Here is a 19,788-nt window from a genome sequence, read left to right as displayed (position 1 = left end):
TTAAATAAGTCCTTTTAACATTTCATATAATAATGGTTTGGTGATAATGAACTCCATTAGTATTTCCTTGTCTGGAAAGCTCCTTATCCGCCCTTCTATTCTAAGTGATCTCTTTGCTGGGTAATGCAATCTTGGCTGTAGGTCCCTGCTTTTCATGACTTTGAATATTTCTAGCCTGCAAAATTTCTTTTGAGAAATCAGCTGACAGTCTTATGGGAACTCCCCAGTAGGTAACTAACTTCTTTTGCTGCTTTTAAGATTCTCTCTTTATTTTTAACCTTTGGCATTTTAATTATAATGTGTCTTGCAGTGGGCCTCTTTGCATCCATCCTGTTTAGGACACTCTGTGTTTTCTGGACTTGCATGTCTATTTCCTTCACCGAATTAGGAAAATTTTCTTTCATTATTTTTTCAAACAGATTTCCAATTTCTTGTTCTTTCTCTTCTCCTTCTGGCACCTCTCTTGAACTTGGCCCAGAAGCTGCTTATCTTCATTTTTTTTTTAAATTCTTTTTTCTTCTTTTTCTAATTGGTTGATTTTTGTTTCTTTATGTTTCATATTATTGATTTGATTCTCAACTTCATCTATTCTACTGTTGTTTTTCTGTACATGGTTCTTTATTTCAATTAGTGTATCCTTTGTTTTGATTGGATCTTTTTTATGTTTTTGAGGTCTTCACTAAGTTCCTTAAGCATCCTTATAACCAGTGTTTTGAACTCTGCATCTGATAGATTGCTTATTTCCATTTTGTTTAGCTCTTTTTCTGGAGTTTTGATCTGTTCTTTCATTTGGACCATCTTTCCTTGTCTCCTCGTTTTGTTAGCCTCCTTGTGTTTGTTTCTATGTATTTGGTAGAGCTACTTTGACTCTCTGTCTTGGTAGTGTGGCTTAATGAAGTAGGTGTCCTATAGGGTCCAATTGCACAGCCTCCCTTATCACCCAAACTGGGTAGTTAAGGTGTCCCTTTCATGTGGGCTGAGTACACACACCTTCTTCTTGTAGTTGAGCCTTGGTTGCTGGTGGTAGATCAATGGGAAGTATTTACATAGGCCAGCCAGCTGCAAAGATTGGCTGTGACAAGTTACCATCAACCTCTGGCCTCCATGGAGGATCAGCTATGCAGGGGCAGGGTGCTCTGATGTGGTCTATAGCTGTCTACTGGGTGCTCTGGCCCTCGGGTTTCCCAGGTAGTTCAGGTCAAGTTCAGCCCCGACCTGTGTTTTGTCCAGGGCCACCATGCCCAAACTATAAAGCAGTCTGAGATGGCTGCTATTTGTGCTGGGCTTGGAGATTCCCAAGCATAGCCAAACTGTGAATCTAGGCTGGCTGCTGCCAGTTCTGGGCCTGGGGCTCACCGAGGCCAGCTGTTGCTTGTTTGATAAGATTTAGGAAGTTGTGAAGCATGAGCCCAAACCAGCCATTCATATGGAGAAGCAGCTTGGGTTGGGCAGAGTATCTAGGGATCTCCAAGGTGGGTCAAATAATGTTTGCCAGGTTGATGGAGTCTCAGATATGGAACCAGCTTGATTATTCTGTGTCTCTGAGGTGGGCAAGTTTAGAAATGGGGCAATGGCCTTTTTTCTCCTTGATGCCAGACACTTCAGTTTCTTCCTGTATAATACTGGTGCCTTTCGAGCTACTACCCTGGTGCTGGAGCTCAAAGGGCATAGGTCTGAGTAGGTGAGTCTGTGTGTGGGTTCTTTAAGAGAAACTGCTTGGGACTCCAGAAGTTTCTTCCACCAACTCAATCCCTACTGGTTTTTGCAGCCAGAAGTTGTAGGAACTTATCTTCCTGGCACTAGAACCCTGCGCTGGGGGTTCTAATGGAGTCTGGGACTCCTTGCTCCTGAAATGTCCCTCCTGAGATTTTACCCACTACACATAGGATAAGGACCAGCCCATTCCACCCCTATGCCCCTCCTCCCAGTCTGGATGGATGTGATTTCTTTAATTCTGTAGTTGTCAGACTTCCATTCAAGTGTATGTCTGATAGTTTTGAGTGATGGTTGTTCCATATTTTAGTTGTGATTTTGACGTGGTTGTGTGAATAGGTGAGCCATGTCTGCCTATGCCACCATCTTGACCAGAAGTCTTCTAGTTTTAAATGTTCTGTGACTCTACATATATTTTCTTTAAATATAATACTAAACCTATTTAGACTTCAGAATTAATACTTTCCTGGAGCTACGACACTTTGGGAAGCCTAATATAATTGGAAAATATTATTTGATAACTTAAGATGTCAATCGAAGTCTGAGCTATAAAAATTTAGTAATGTAATGTTGTACAGAGTGGAGAAAAAAAAATTCCAAAGAATCTCTGTACCAAATGCCATGGCATTTATGTAATCTGAAGGGGAAAAAATATAACAGAATTCCCTTAGGAATTTGAATCCCTGGAATTGTATTTCTAACACAGTTTATCCCTCAAGGAGCCAATATTCAAACCTGTGTATAATTTAGACTTTTTGCTCATCCCATGTATTTCACATGCTGGTTTGAATTACCCACTGGTGGGAAATAGAAATGTAGAATTAAAAAGAAACACAGCATTCCTATTACTAATTTTGTACAACACTGTAGACAAAGTAACAGACATGTATCCTTAAAGACATAACAGCCTTGCCCCCTACTCATTTAACTCTACATGGTTTTAAAAACAAAATTGTTGTGATTTGTCCTTTAAAATTTTAACATTCCATGTGGCTTCTGTGATTTCCACTGGGAAACTAATAACTGAATAAATTTCAGTATCAGTGAACATTTGTTAATACTTAATTTCTGTGTGTCTAAATTTCATGTAATTACCTATAGTCCTTCACACTGTCATCAGGAACAATTTATCACGATAATCCTAGAACATTTGCCACCTCCTCTGATGCCATCTCACATATCGAATAAAACATGTTAAATAGATACAGCCCTATGCTCTAGAAGCGTCTTCAAGCTCCTTGGCCTGGATGTACCATATGCTTGGATTTCTACCATGTCTTCTGTCAAAAGTTTTGCCAAATTAATCTGATTTTCTTTATTTCTCATAAATAAATGTCTGTTTTTACTCAATTTCTTCCTCCTAGTAAATGTCCTAATGCATTCTTGGTCAGTTTTCACCCTCATAATAACTTTATTATAGGTCGATTGCCATATGAGTCCGATGCCCTCCTCACTGGGCAGTGGTAGTTGCTTAATGCAGCTAGAGCAGTCTACCCCAAGGTGGAGGGAGGAATAGTTTCTCCTCCTGAATAAACTTATCTGTACTGGAAGGGTTAACCACATTTGTATCTTTCAAACTCTGGGATTGTTTACTATCAGATCTCTTCTTGCACCTTCCAATGTTATAATCAGTATCATAAGAAGATTGACCCCTGGCTCTGGCAGGAGGTTGGTATGTGAGACCAGGAGGTAGGAAGAAGCCAAGGTATTTCTCCTACTCACTATTTTGGACAACATTTCTGGAAGCAGCTATGTCTCTAGCCGTGACCACGGTTCCTCTGTGGCTTCAGTTCCTACCACACTCCCAGATCCCTTAATATTGCTCCTCATTTTTACTTCTGTGTGTGCGAGTGGCTCCCTGATGTTGTTAATCTCTGGTTTGCTTCACCAACTCCTTAGCTCTTCCATCGCTGTGTAACCAATTTCCGTTACAGAACTTGCCATTATAGGTATTCAGAGTGGTTTCCATTACCTGGCTGGAATGTGGCACATACAATTTTGCTGCTAAGGAATGGTCCCAGGAAACAAATCCTCAAGAATGGATTGTAGCATAGAGTTATTCACATGTTAGAGCTTGAGTATAGGAATGAGTCCCTTGGAGGCAAAAAGGAGAATTTTAGTAATCCATGGTATGCAGTGGCATCACAAGCACCTGAAGTATCAGGGCTCTAAGAAACTAAGTAAACTGCTGAACTTGGCCACTATGGTAGTGACATAGGTTTATGAGTATTAGAAGCTAGAATGTATATGAAACAGCACTGAAGGGTTAACAGGAAAAAAAACCTCAAATTTCAATGTAGAGAAAAAAAATCATTATAGAGACAGTGTAGATATGGTTGAAGATCAGGACTAAAATCTTATGGTACAATTTGGAGAATTATGAAGCAGATTGGTCAGACAACTTTGCTAGGTTTCTTAGTGAAGAAGGAATGATTCCCTTAGACATGGGCAGAAACCTTTGGGTGTTCTTAAATTAAGCTGGAAAACCTGGATTCTCATAATTAAATAAATTCCATAATAGAATTGCAAAATTCATTTGCCAGTTGAAACACCTTTCTTCCTCTTTCTGAGAAAAGTGGTTGTCTTCCATGATCTACACATTTCACATCTCACTGCCTCTAGACACAAAAACTAGTGTCAGATTCCACTAAGACCCAGGTGAAAATCACTAGTTGTTTTAGAAAGAAGAGAGCCTACACATTACATGGACTGCAAGAACTTCCTCATCTTTATCACCTGGAACTTGAGAAGCATGTGCATGTTAGACTAAGGCAATAGAATAGTAAGTTAGGTTGGATATATGTTGGATACAGGGCTTAACATGCTGAGTCAATCAGCTAGAAATGGCTCTAACAGATTACTTGGTTGACTGACTAAAACAGGGATTCTACAAAGAGCCATGTTTAATAATGTCAAGATGCCAGAACTTCCCTGTAATTGTTTAGAGGAAGGAATCAACAGACTTACAAATTTGGTAATGTTAGCCTAAAATTATTATGTGCAACTTATTTTCCCTTCCTATGACAATGTTGCCTGAAAGTTAGAGAAAACACTCCCTTCCCTGGGGCATTGAGAAATGCTTTATGAGGGAAATAGCAGAATCCTTGAAAACTTGGTGTTGGCTGTGATCACAGAATGGGGACGATGGTGTGAGCTGCCATCCCTGGTGTAGTATACACGATTTTAGTGGAAATTGTGGGATGCCAGAGAGACAGAGGCCAGATGTCAGAACTTAACCATCAACAGTAAGGAGGCTCAGTTACCATAACTGGCTGTAAGGATGAACTTACATTCAGCGTGTTTTAGCCTCTAGGGCTCTGGGGTATGGCTAATAGGTTACAGGGTCTGAGGAACAAAATAAACATTCATAAAATATAATTTTCTCTGTTCCTGATTACATAGTTAGGCTAAGAAACTGTTAGAATCCCTGCATTGGCTGTTATGATAAGAAAGGTCTTATATTAGCTCCTGGTTTAATTAAATAGTAAACCAAAAGTAAAACCTCAACTCTGGAAGAACTAAATACTATAGCAGCTTGCCTGTGAAGGTTTAAAGCTGGGAATAGTATTTCTTAGGTCCTCCACATTTAACTCACCTATGAAAAGCAAGAAGGATCTTAGAGAATGGCAATAGACCATTTTCAAATGGCTCCTATTTGTAACTACTCTTCCATATGTATTCTGAGTACAAGAAATCCAAGCAGCCTTTGGAATTTAGCACACAATTAATGATCTATCAAAGTGCTTTTTTCCCCCTTCCCATAAAAATTCAATAGAATTTTTAAAAATGCAGCTTATTTTCACTTGTCAGGGACATTGGTATATTGTATGCATATTGTGTAAGTTATGAACACTGCCATAACTCAGGGATATTTCAGCTTCCCTGTTTTCTGTCATAACAGAATCTACAGGACCTCAATCAGGATCTTCCTAAGAATATCCCACTGGTCCATGGCATTGATTCTGATTGAATCTGGTGAGGAGGGAGTAGCAAGAATATCCTAAATGCCTAAGAAGTTATTTGTGTGTAGTGAGTAGGAGATAAATAAAAATCCTGGCCTCTGCCTTGTTAGTGAGGTTTCTAAGGGTATTTAGAATAGTCTTTCTAATATGAAAGTAAGTTGCTGCAACTTGTCTCTCAGAAGAAGAAACAACTCTTGGGGAACTACATTTATCTTTAGAGAAATAGATGCATATTTCTGAAGTGGATCTGCCTTGTTTTTGTTCATCTTGTTTCTTTCTCTAGCATCACCACCCATGCAATGATAGCATGCCTTACTCATCGTCATGTTATCCCATACCTCATTGCTTCTAGCTGAGAAACTCACTTCACAGTCAGAGAAGAGGACAATGAATCCACATCCATCGAATTTACTTAACTCATGTACAGCTGACCCAGGGGAAGAGTGGAATGGGTGAAAATTCAGTTTTGAGGCCACCTGCAAGAAAATGCCCTCCAACGTTGGTTTTGTGGTCTTACAGATTTTGCTTGGCTTGCTTTGAGACACTGACAAATGTACGGTGCTCCTTTGACATGTCAGAATGCACTAGTCTGGGAACAAAGTCAGGGAAATGGGAGTGACCATTCTCGTTATATCTACAAATCTAATAACAACAAGTCTGTATGGTCCTGGATATTCATTTTTTTCTCTCCTTTTGGTGTCTTCACAGAGAAATGACTCAGTCATACTAAGGTCTTACAGAGAGACAAGAAGGCCTTTAACTGATGTCCTGGCATGAAGACTTCTCAAGGCCATGCAGACCTGGGTGATTTTTTATGCATTTTCTGTAATGGTACCTGGGCCCAGAGATACCTTGATATATTTCTAAATTTTTACTAAAAGTAGGTGTTTCCTATTCCTTCTCAGGCTAAATAATAAATCCATAATGCAGTGTGGGCTTGGGTTTATTCAATGTCTTGGTATGCCCTCAGTCACCCTTCCATTTTTTCAGTCTTGGCATGCCCCCCTTGATGGACCAGTGGCCAGGGTGCCTTCAGACCCTCTCTTCCCTGTCTAAGCTGTGGAATAATGAGAGTTCAGGAGACAGTGTGTGCTGTACTGCTTCTCTATTGTGAGTTATTTGCCAATAAATGCTACATATGTATGTTTCTTTAATTGACCCTGTATATACATCACAGACACGTGTCGCTTGTGGTGTATGTTTGGGACTCCCTCGCAGAAAACAATTCCCTTTGCAAGTTTTTGCTTTACCTTCCTGCAAATTTGATCATTGCTTTTTTTAAAAGATATTAATTCCTAATAAAGAAATGATTTAACCAGTGAATACAATTGTTTTATTAAATAAGGAGAAAGGTTTAATACTTGGTTATTTGAGCTCCTCCCGTTCTTGAACCATTAGGGATGGAGGGAGATTACAGAATCAAGGGATAGATTGCTAATAATTTGTGGCAAAAAAATATGTATGAATTTAAGAAATTCTTTGTGTGCATTTATTACTTCCATATTTCATAGTAAAGATCAATAAAATTGAATATAAAACCTATAGTCAAGGCCTTGAAATTTAGGCTTTTCAGAAATGTAGGTTTGATCACCCCAGTAGGTAATGAACCTGACCATCTGAGCTACAGGCTGAGGGAAGAGTAAGATACTTTATAAGGGATAATTAGCATAGCTCTTGAGTGTCAAAGACATGGTACCATTAATGCATATTATATGTTGAGTGTGTGGCATTACAGCTACTCCTCCTGTTTGCTGGACCTTGAGGTCAGTTCTCAGAAGAGGAAAATAATTTAGAGATGGGTTTATTTCACAGGGACCCCATAAAATAAGAAAGTCTATCTAATTTTCTGTTGTAAGAGTCAATGTGGTTCTATCAGTGAGATCTCTAAAGAAGCTGTTTTTACTCTGTCCTATATAAGCAGTCTCAAGATCTTAGTACTTTTATTAAAACCATCCTAAATGAATAGCCCCTCATAGGAAACATACTTCTGCTCCTGATTTTCTAAACACCAAATTAATCTTAATGTAGAGTTTTATTCTGACTCCATGTTACAATTTTGATTTAGCTCACATAATTTTTCCCCAATAATAACTTGATTGTTTTTTTACACTAGGATTTGTCCTCCTCTTTTAGGCAAAATATCCTTTTCTCTCTGGATGAGATTCCCATACTAACCCTTGTTTCGAAGTCAGGACTCAAACATAAATGAAATTTTCATTTTATTCCCTCAAATAATTTCACATTTTAATGCAGCATCCATGTTGGATCAAAGATTGTAAGATCATAGCTCTTTAGTACATAAATACCCAATTTAAAGTAGACATTCTTATTTTCATATTTTTATGTTAGTATTTTATTGTTAGCGTTTAAAAAGAGAGTATCTATATAATTAATTTTTAAAATTCTTTATGCATTAAACACTATGCCTTCATGACTTACTGGTTGTGCATGCTGAATACATTTCTCCCTGTTAATTCATGCCAGAAATTCTAAAATGATATGCACATATAAACTGTTATTATTTCTTCAGGTAAAATCTTTAAATTGTCACCCAATTAATGAGGGCACCTTACCAAGAAATAACCACATCCATTGCCTACACAAGTTATTCTGTCTTTTGATTTTTATCCTTGAAACCTGACTTTTGCTTGTTCTTTCCTAACTTAAAGGGCCTAACTATGGTCACAAATATTTTACTTATAAAATATTTTTATAGGTATTAATTGAAAATAATTTTGACATTGCTTTATGTCAGAGGATTTTTTTTCACATTTGTCTTTATAATTTAGTTTAAAAACTCCATGAATTTTGTAGAGAGATTTGAGATTGTATTTGTATAAAACACTTTTTTAAAGGACCATTTCATCATTTAATTTAACATTTCTTAATTATAAATGATGCTTTAGATTCTCATTCCCACTGTTATTATTAATACAGGTAATTTTTGCTGAAAGCAACTGGCTGTGGCTAGCTGAATTATTGCAAACCAAAGTTAATGCATGTATATACTTTTTAAAACTAATATCTAAAATGACTATTATTAGAAATGTATATCAGCATTATAATTTCTAGAAAGTGTAAGGAATTAATATATTTTCTTCTTGGTCAAATATATTCTCCTTTAAACTTTTTAAAAATTCATTCTTTGGAGTTTAAAAATGATTTATACTTTTGATGAGAAAATTGTGGATTACATAGTTCAAGATATTAAACATTATAAAGCTTATTATCAATGGGTCTACAATTATATTATGTTCCAGTATAGTTCTATATATCACCAGTATTAGAGTTATATAAATTGTTTTACTGATACTAAAGAAACTTCTAAATATCAACAGAGATGATTGAAACTACTTTTTGTTTTTTTCAAATCCAATGCTAGAGCCATCTCAATATCTAAAATTCTGATAATTAAAAGATACTGCTATTCAGATTCTGACAGAATCCCAATTCTGCAATGATGTCTGAGTGATAGTGGAAATGATATTTAAGTTTCAGAACCTAAATTTATGAATTTGTACTATAAAAGGGTTTATATTATAATTAAAAATATAAAGCTCATTTAATACATGGTCATCTCCTTGAAATTAATTAAAACTACTATAAAGAGTTTCAGAATTAATTTTACATGAAATAAAATGTACCTAAACTTCCTGAATGTCAAATTTTAAAACCAATGTATAAACAAAAAAAAATGTTAAAAAGAAAAAAGAAAGGCTACTCTTTTTAGTTCAAATTGCTTAATTTTTTTCTCATTATAGAGTAGATAATTCAATATTTTTACTTAATATAATGGTTGTTTGAAGTCTCTAGTTATTTTGGAATGCTATTGTTATTAAATGCTAAGCATGGAGTATCACTGTGGTACAGAAAATGGGATGTAAAGCTGAGATTACAATCATTGAACATCAGGGGCTTAGAACAAGAAATATTTGTTTCACACTCATACTGCAGAGGTTGACTGGGGCCCCTACTCCACTTAGCCACTCTGCAGCTCAGAATAAGGAAGGCTTTGTATCTTGAAGTTACAACATCTAGAACAATTAGTCGTTTTACTTTCTACTTCTTTTTTTTTTTACACATTCAATTTGACAGTCAAATGTGTTTCTTCTGCTTATATTTAATTGGTTCAAACTATTCACATGTCCTACCCAGCTGCAAGAACATAAAGAAAAATGGGCAAGAAATGTTTGGTAAACATTTTCTCTGCCTCAACAATCAACAATAACAACTATTTATCAAGTACTTTACATATGTAAATCACTGAGCAAAAAGTTGAACAGAGAGTAAGATACAAATTCTTCTTTGCACACTGAAAACCTATAAGGTAACCACAAACTTATTTCTTCAATAATAGTCATCCAAGTAAAATGATACAATAACTTCTCCAAAGGATTCCAGAACCAAGTATCTATTCATGTTTGAAAGAAATAAAAAAAAGGAAAAAAGATGCTCAAGATCACTAACCATCAGAGAGGTGTAAATTAAAAATATCACCTCACACCTGCCAAAATAGCTATCATTAATAAATCAACAAACAAGTGCTGGCGAGGAGGTGGAGAAAAGAGAACCCTACTGCACTGCTGGTGGGAATGCAGACTGGGGCAGCCACTGTGGAAAACAGTATGGAGTTTCCTCAAAAAACTAAAAATGGAACTGCCTTTTGACCCAGTGATTCCACTGATAAGAATATACCATAAGAATCCTGAATCCCCAATTCAAAAGAATTTATTCTCTCCTATGTTCATAGCACTGTTATTTACAATAGCCAAGATTTGGAAATAGCCTAAGCATCCATCAGTGGCTGCGTGGATAAAAAACTGTGGTACATTTACACAATGGAATAGTATGCAGCACAAAGAAAGAAGAAGGAACTCCTACAGTTTGTGACAGCATGGATGGAACTGAAGACTATTATACTAAATCAAATAAGGCAGTATATGAAAGACAAATATCATATGATCTCACATGACAAATCTAATGAACAAAATAAACTAATGAGCAAAATATAAACGGGCATGAAATCATGGAACAGACTGACAGCTGTAAGAGGGGAGTGGGGAAATGTGGACTGACTGAAAGAAGGTAAAGGGATTCCTCAAAAAACATACATGAAAGACTCGTGTACGTGGACAATGGTGTAAGTATTGTTGGGCTGGGTGGAGAGAGTGGGAAGGGGGAAAAATGGGACAACCGTAATAGCATAAACAATAGATCATTAAAAAAAGAAAGAGAAAATATTCAATAAAGTAATTAAATTCAATAAAGTAAAGTACTTTTCCTATGCATAGAAACATACATATTATTATTTTAATTTGTATACATAATTTATAATTTTAAAATTATTTACAATTTAAAAATGATGAGCTTGTGATTCATAGAGCTTAGGTGACTTAGTCCAAACATACAGCCAATAAATATGGAGAAAAGGTGTAATTTATCTCTACCCTTCCTCTTACAGTAGTATTTAGCAGTTCTCTGCCTGCAAAAGAATGTCCTATCCACCACAGTCCCAGGCAGTAGTCAAATGCTCACAGTGATAATTCTCTATTGATCTTCATGTCCCTCTTGTGCTTTCTGTCAAAACACTGCGATGGGTCTTTTTTGAGCAGCCCATGCTTATGGTACTTTATTAGATTTCTAGGTTGTTGGAGTATTAGTCAGTGTTCCCCAAGGAAAGAGACAATAGGATGTGTGTATGTGTTTCACATACATACTTATGTATTCATTCATCCAAGTCTAAAAGTGGTAGCAAAGGCTGGCAAGTAGAGGTCCAGGAAAGAGGTGGTGATATAACTCATGTTCGAATGTAGACTACAGGTAGAATTTCCTCTTCTTTGAGGAATGACAGCCTTTTTTCTCTTAATACATGTGTAAGATAAGATAGAAGAGTTAGGCTGAGATTACAATCACCAAACCTCAGAAACTGAACACAAGAAACATTTATTTCTACTGATGGTATGAGGCCCACTCACATCACGAAGGCAATTTGCTTTGCTTCCAGTCTACTGATCTGAATATTAATCTCACCTAAAAAAATACTTTCACAGCAACATCTAGAGTTTGACAAAATTCTGGTTACAGTAGTAAGTTGACACTTAAAATTCACAATCACAGAGCAGAAAACTCTGGTAAAAATACTTAGCAAGTAATTTTTTTCTCACACATTAAAATTTGCACTTCTAATGTAAAGTTTACTAGACTAAATATATTAACACCAAATGTTTTTCCAGAGTCATTTCACATTTACATATGTTTTTGAAATATTCACAATTAAACCCAAGTCAACAGAACTCTTGCTGAAAATGAGCGGCTGACATTAATTTACCTCCCTCCTCCCCTCAGAGAGGAGCTGCTCTCCTGGTACATACAGCACCATGCACCTCAGAAGTATCCCTGGAGACCTGCAGAAAGACAACAGACAGTCCTGCATTCTCTTATATCTACTGCATCATTCAGTTTTCACTATATATACTTTCTTATAGTCTTATTTATATTTTCATGTGCTTAGCCTTGACTCCGCAAATAATTTCCCTAAAGAACGATATGCTTCTTCACATAATGGACTATGTCTTTTACTGGCAGGCTCTAAAACATTGTGCACAGAGCAAATCCTCTAAAATATTGCTTTAATGTGTTAAAAATGAAATTCCTTCTATTTCAGAGATTTTTTATTTAAAGAGGAATGAAATCCTTACAAAAAAATTGACTTAGGAAGAATGACTTATGTGTTATCTAGGTGTCAGAATGACATCTTAGGAGAAGTTATGTGGAAGGAGTACTGAATTCATCATGAGGAGAACTGGCATCTCCCTTTAGCTCAGTGGCAGAGAAAAGGCATGACTTAGGACATGTTAATCCCCCTGGCATCTGAGCTCACCAGCTAACAAGGGAAAAGCTTTAAGGCTGTGAAGGTTCTAAGATTCTGTAATTCTTTGAAGTATTCTGACTCTATTTACATTTTTATTTCTCCTAAATTATCTTGGCCATGTTATTCATACGAAGATAATCTGCTTTAAGTATAATGAATATTGAATTCCATTTAATGCTCTATTAGTTAAGCTGCATCCAGATTTCTGATGTTCAGAAACTGTGACATAATAAATGGTGCTGTTTATGCCATTAAAAATAGTGTAATGGATATTGAAATAATATCTTTAAATTGTTCTGCAATTCTCAGGAAAAAAAACCTTGTAGAGAGGAGAATTATATAATTAATTAAGGAAATCCAGATGGCACATAATAAACAGAAACATTCTGGTGTTGTACCATCCTGTTGTAATTGAAAGATATTTTGAAAAATAAAAATAAAAGCAGTGCTAATAACTTTGAAAGAACCAAGTTCCTCCAGCATTATCAGCATTATGGCTGACATTTCTTACTATTTCCTATGTCATTATGATTGACAGTTTGAATAAATCTAAATAAAATATTAGCAATCCAACCCAAAATAATGTCAAAACTTCCACGTCCAGAAGGAGTGTCAGACTCTCAACATAATCCACAATTACAAGACCCCCGAAAATCACAATCCTGCCATTTTTTTAATGGGAAGCATAGTAATTGCTTCTTGGTAGGGTATTTTTTTGTTGTTGAGGAGTCAAATTTAAACCACCTGCAGACAGATGGAAGGGAAAGTGAAATTAGGGCTGTTACCAAAATCTTCTGCAGCTGTCAGGGTACATTTTAGGAGATCCCAATTGTTCATTAGCAATAGGCAATATTACATCCTGGGACAAAGAAACAGGACCTGGGGGAGAGGGGTTTCCTTCTCATGGCTGGATGTTTTGGCGAACATGAGTAAGTGATGGCTGGTGTTGCACAATGCCGCTCCCATGGGCCCGGACTGCCAAGTCTGTGCAAAGTCCCTGGTGTCCTTTTAGGTGATCAGGCCACATTGTAACTTCCAGTCATTCAAAGAAGAACCAGCTAAGACCACAGGTACCAATATTGACACACTCTTCCTCTTCTGATTATCACTTATTGGCTCCTACTTTGTTTTAATCATTGAAGAGAAGACAAAAAAGAACAAAGAATGCAGTACAGCACGGGCACGGCCATTTCATAAAATACAACAAAACTAGCTGCCCTGCAGGAGCACTTCTGGAAACACTGGCACCCATTTCACATTGGGTACATCATCCAGGTACTTTTCAGGTTTTAGGTTCTTCAGATGACAATCATTCCAGATTTTTTTATCCATGTCTTTGTTTCATGTAAGCTAGTTAATGACATTTTTGATTGGTGTCCTACATAAGTTACCAAGGTCAAATGGAGTCTTAGAAAACCATATACAAAGAAATTATTTACAGCAAGAAGACTATTCATTTAGTAGCCATCATGCATAATTGTATTTTTGTTGATGTATGGGTCTTTTTTTTTTTTTCATGATTATGAACTTTTGTAGCTTTCACTAGAGAGAAGAAAACAATCCCATATTAAAATTCCTCATTGTGGTCAAATAGTCCTATGAGGGGGAACCCCAAAATAACTGGAATTTATTTATAAAAAAACTGTGTCTTTATTCTTACATGTTTAAACTTCAGTTGCCTTCAAAGTACTTTCCATTTGATGCACTACATCAATCAAGATTTTTTTTCTACTGCTCAAAACAGTTTTTGAACTTATCAATTTTGATGACTTTTAGTGCTTCTGGTGTTTTTTGCTTCACCTTTTCCACGTTGGCGAAGCATTTCATTTTTAAGGACTTTTGTCATCGAGGGAAACAAACAAAAAATGTTGCTTTCAGTGAGATAAGGTGAATTGGGAGGGTGGGGCATGGAGATCATGCCATTTTTGGTCAAAAATTGCTGAATACTCAGAGCTGTATGGGCAAGTATGCTCATATGACCCATCGTGAAATGGGCAAATGGATTGAAAGAGTCTTCAAAAAAAATTCACTGAAGCCAAATGCAGCCTCTCACAACAACGCCAGCAAGTACACTGATGCAGATGGGTTACTAGAACACTCACCTAGTGGGAGACTCTTGAACTACAAGGGGCCCACCCTCCAGAAGATAGTTCCAAAGTTTGGGGGGAAAGGTCACCCCTCATATTATATCTCAGATATGTCACATGCTTTCCAGACCCTATACTGTTTGCTGACTGTAAACCTATTGAGGACTCTCTGTTATACTCAATTCCCTTGCCTTAATCTTATTCATCTTTTAAGAATCTTTAAAACCATTTTCTATTCTGTATGTAGCATTTATTACTGGCTGCAATTATAAACAAAATGGTTAATCTTGCCTGGGAAGATAATCTTTCTGTACTAGTACAAGTTCCCCAAATAGACTCTTCACCTCTGTGAACAAGATCCTATGATACACTTCTCAGTACTTACACTACCTTTAAAGCACTTTACACAGAGTAGGAGTTTCTAGTATAATGATGATGGTAATAATTTGAAGTCCTATTTGGAATGGTACATTTGGAATGGAAAAACAGTTTTAAAAAATACTTGTGGAGATTATTGCATCATATAATATTTTCAAGATGTTAGGGTGAAAATATGTTCAAAGATAAAATCCTGTGGGCTTAAGTTTCAACATTTATCATGACTCAGTAGTATTCATGTTCACCTCTCATTTAAGGACAGAACCCCTTTCCAGGAAGAGAATGGAATGCAGTGCAATTCTCAGAGCAAGAATGAGAAAGTAGTTTAACCCTTACAACTTTGAAAGTAAGACCAAAGTCATTACTGAAAATGTAAGCAGGAAGATGAGAAGCTACATGTAAAAGAAAGAGATTCTGAGTAGAAAACATGTGGTTGGCTTCATTTTGCTTTTGAGGTATGGGGTTCAGATCTATTTCTACACTAAAGAAGCTATAGCAAAAGGGGCTAAATAGAGTCTGACTTTCTTCATTGGGTCATTGGAGCTGGGAATGAGTTGGCAATATTGTTGGCTGTCTGGGAACATCACAGAAGTACTTTAAGTGTCAATCATCTTTGTGATTATTAAAACAAAAAGCAAAGCAACTATTAATGTACAACTGACATATTACTTGTTAGCTCTATCTTTCCTAGAAGAAACAGAGATGAGAAACTGCAGGTGACAACACTTACATTCTTTTAATGCTGGCTTATCATGCCAGTTCTCTGAGGGTTTAACATATATCAATCCTCTTAATTCTCAAAATAACCTTAAGGGATATATGCTGTTATTACTGTGGTTGTTCAGAAGGGGAATAGAGGCACAGAGAGGTTAAGTAACATATTCTTACACAGGTCTAGTAAACGGAGGAAACTGAATTCAAGTGCAGACAGTCTGGATCCAAGGGGCAAGCCCAGAACCACCATGTTAAACCACCTCATCTCACTGGATATTCAAATATGTAATTGTGTGGCAAGGACTGGGCAAGGATGCGACAGATTCTAAATTTATAGCTGATAACTTGAATAGAATGAATGAACTTTGAGAGCAATTATAAAAAGTGGAAATCAGTACATTTATTACACAGTGGTTACTCTCTGGCACTTGTCTTCAGATAAATTTTGATATGTCCCTAGAGTCTTTGCTTAGTAATATCTTATGTTCTTGGCCAATAGTGTGCTGGGTGCTGGCAGTCATGCTTACCCAAAAACAATTCAGGAAGTCATAGTTTCCTCCACATCCTTGGGCTTTTAGCACAGATGTCATTCCGATGGCTGACATGAGATCCTGTTCTATAGTGATTCCCTCTTCAAGCTGGAGTTCTACATGTCTGCAGAAATTAACCCTTACAGAGTGGAACAGGGCACTGAGTGAAGGTCAAGTCACACCCTTAGTCTAACAAATTCTATACCTACAATGTAGAAACACCACACTACTCGTACTTAGCAAAGAACAAAAATACCCATTTTATTTATGCATCACATCTTGGTAATTTGTTGAATGCATAACACAGAACACTAACTATTACACAACTTAAACCAATTAATTTGGATTAAAATTTATATCCTTAAATATTTTTCAACATAATAGTAAAAGCCTAAATATTGACCATCATAGTTTCCATATATGCTTATGCTCTAAATTTATTTCCTCACTTGGCAGAGTTAGATAAAGAGGGTCTCTATTCCTTAATATAATGGGTTAGTTTAGCTTTCATCTCAAGTGTAACTTTTTTTCAAACATTCCAGATTTCTGTCCACTTACACCTAGAATGATTCTCTCACAGCTTTAAAAAAAAATTCTGTTGCGCATTACTGCTCCTCATATGCCTTTTTAATTGCTTCTATTTCTCTTCTTAGGGGAACTTTTCTTTAGGTTTTCTTATTTTCCTCCATCTATCACAGAAGATCTTTTATTACTTGTAAATCAATGTTAAAATAAAATTCAGGCTTATAGACCTTCCAGTTAAGCAAGCTGTGACACAGAACACATATATTTATTTTACCTCCTTCCTAAAATGTCAGTGAAATGTCAATTCAGAAATACAAGTGACAAAACAAACAAACAAACAAACAAAAAAAAAAACTATTGAGTGAAGAGGAGCTATCATTAGGACAAATATTTTGTTAATTTCTGAATAATAAAATTCAGGTGAAATTATTCAAAAGATAAATCAGATGAAAGACACTCAAGTTTAGAGCCAGCATAGAAGAAAACTTCATAAAATAAAAATAAGCTTCTATGTATTAATAAAAACCTATGACCAATGTAAAATATTAAAAAGGGGACTCGAAGAAAAAGCCTAGAAAATTACTAGAACATACACAAAAAAAGAAAGAGCTAGAAGTGTAAAAAAAAAAACAATATTAGAGATATGGCTGATCATTCTGGGAAGGTCCTTATCTGTGGAACAAGGGTTCCAGAAAGGCAGAACGAAAAATATGAGAGGTGTGATAGATGGAACAGGGGCTCCCAAAGATATCTATGCTTTAATTTCTAGAATTTGTGAATGTTTAACTTTATATGGTTAAAGATAATTTGCAAATGTAATTACAGTAGTCCTGCTCTATATCGCAGTTCACTTATCGTGGCCTCACTGTATTGCGGGATTTTAAAAAATATTATATTTAATTATTTGTCGCGGATTTTTTGCTATATCGCGGGATTTGCGGTACTGTATACATATGTTGTTAAAGTTACACAGGTTTAAGAGTGTAGAATAAATGTAAGCTTCCTACTTTGCGGGAGTGTCTAGAACGTAATACCTGTGATAAGTGAGGGAATACTGTAAATTAAGGATTTTAAAGATGGTGGGATTACTTTAAATTATCTAGGTGGGTCCAATGTAATCCAAGGATCTTCATAAAGGAAAGTATATCAGAGTCGGAGAATGTGATGACAGAAGCAGAAGCCTGACGAGTAAAAGAAAGACCCACAGGCCACAGAAGGCAGGCCAATCCCAGAAGCTAGAAACGACAAGGAAAAGCATTCTTCTTTATAACACCCAGCACAAATACTGTATTATGGACACCTCGATTTTAAGACTTCTAATTTCCAGAAATGTAAGATAATAAATGTATGTTGGTTTAAGCTACTAGGTATGTGTTAATTTCTTTCAGCATTAGTAGAAAATTAATATAAAGAGAATGAAATAATCAAGGGGGGAATAGAGGGAAATTTCCTAAAGGCAAAAAAAAATAAAAAAGAAAAGAGAAGAAAAACAAAAACAGTGCTTTTAAGATTAAATGACTCCTTTACAAAACCTTATTTAATGAAAAAACAACACAACTAGAAACATCACAATTTAGAAAGAGATTTTAAAAGTTGCTAAGAAAAGGGTTCAAAACAAAATCTAAAGCTAAACTAAACAACTACTGACAAAGGATCTGTGTTAAGATGTGCATCATTTTTTTCTCATAAGCATCATTGGCTGTTAGAAAGTGATGGGACATGTCTGTCTAGGATAATGGTTTTAAAATTTGGTATTTATTCTTAAGCAAACTATTAATCAAGATGAGGAATAAAGGCATTTTTGAAATATAAGAACTCAGTTTACTCCCCGTAAATCCTTCCTTAAAGAAGTACATAAAAGTTTACTCTGGCAAATAAAACACAAATCTGAGGGAAAAAAAGGAGGCGGGGGAGGGGGTGATCCTTGAATTAGATTCAGGAAACTAAGAATAGAAATTTATGGATAACAGATAAGTATCAGTGTAGAAACCAAAGAAATCAAATTAAAATAAGAACTCAGTAAGTTTGAGAAAAACTTATTCAAGAAGAAATGAACACCATGAAGTCAATAATATAATAAGAAAGCTGAATAGTCTTGGATAGAAGACAGATGCATATTAAAACATAAGATTTTATAAAAAGTATACTATACCCTCACCATTATATTGGTCTTTAATATTTATTCATTATTTGATCTTTTCTCCTCTTGTGTATTTGAAGAATTCATGAGGTGATATTCACTTCAGTTCAAGGTTAAGATTCTTTGTAGTGTCTTTAGAGGTAGCTCCTTTTCTAGGAGTCTACTTAACAGCCAAAGTCTCAATTTGAAAAGCCAGCACTGATGAGAAGATTCCTCACATTTTAAAATAAAATTCTTTTTTCCTCTTCACAATTAGCTGAATGCTTGTTTAGGAAACAGGAAGAAAAATCCTAAATTCTTTCACAGCTTGTTCCTTTTTACACCTACTCCTACCACTTACTGCCCAGGGAGTTTGAAAGAACATCCCAGGACGCCTGACAACACAGTTGCAAAACCTGTAGAAGTTGAAATGGTCCAGCTATTATTATGAACTTTTGGTTCAGCTGAGACTTTTGGAAGTTTCAACATTATTTGCGGTTCCTGGAAATATTTTTTCAGAACAAAGGGAAGGAATCTGAATTTATGCTAACCACAGCCTTCTCCTGTTTAGCTGTCTGTAGCTTCCCATTATTTGACCCCCTAAGAAATACATTTGCTCTGGCACATTCCCCATCTTAAGTGCCCGATATAGTTGTTTGCAAGATGGTTCCTCCATAGAAGGCATATCTAACATGACATACCTTTGAGTCATAACCATATCAAAGAAATTTTTGTGTTTATATTTATATCAGATTTTATGAGCTATATGTACTTCAAATAGACATTTCTCCCCAGACAAACCCAGGTGTTTTTTTCCCCTGTACTGTCAGCATTTTGATCCAGCACTGAGCCTGTGAGAGCTTTGGAATAGATATTCTCTGTGGGTAAT

The sequence above is a fragment of the Furipterus horrens genome, unplaced genomic scaffold, assembly GCF_987537825.1.
Source record: "Furipterus horrens unplaced genomic scaffold, mFurHor1.1.pri manual_scaffold_1, whole genome shotgun sequence".
NCBI classification, from domain to species: Eukaryota; Metazoa; Chordata; class Mammalia; order Chiroptera; family Furipteridae; genus Furipterus; species Furipterus horrens.
Note: the sequence above shows the minus strand (reverse complement) of the source record.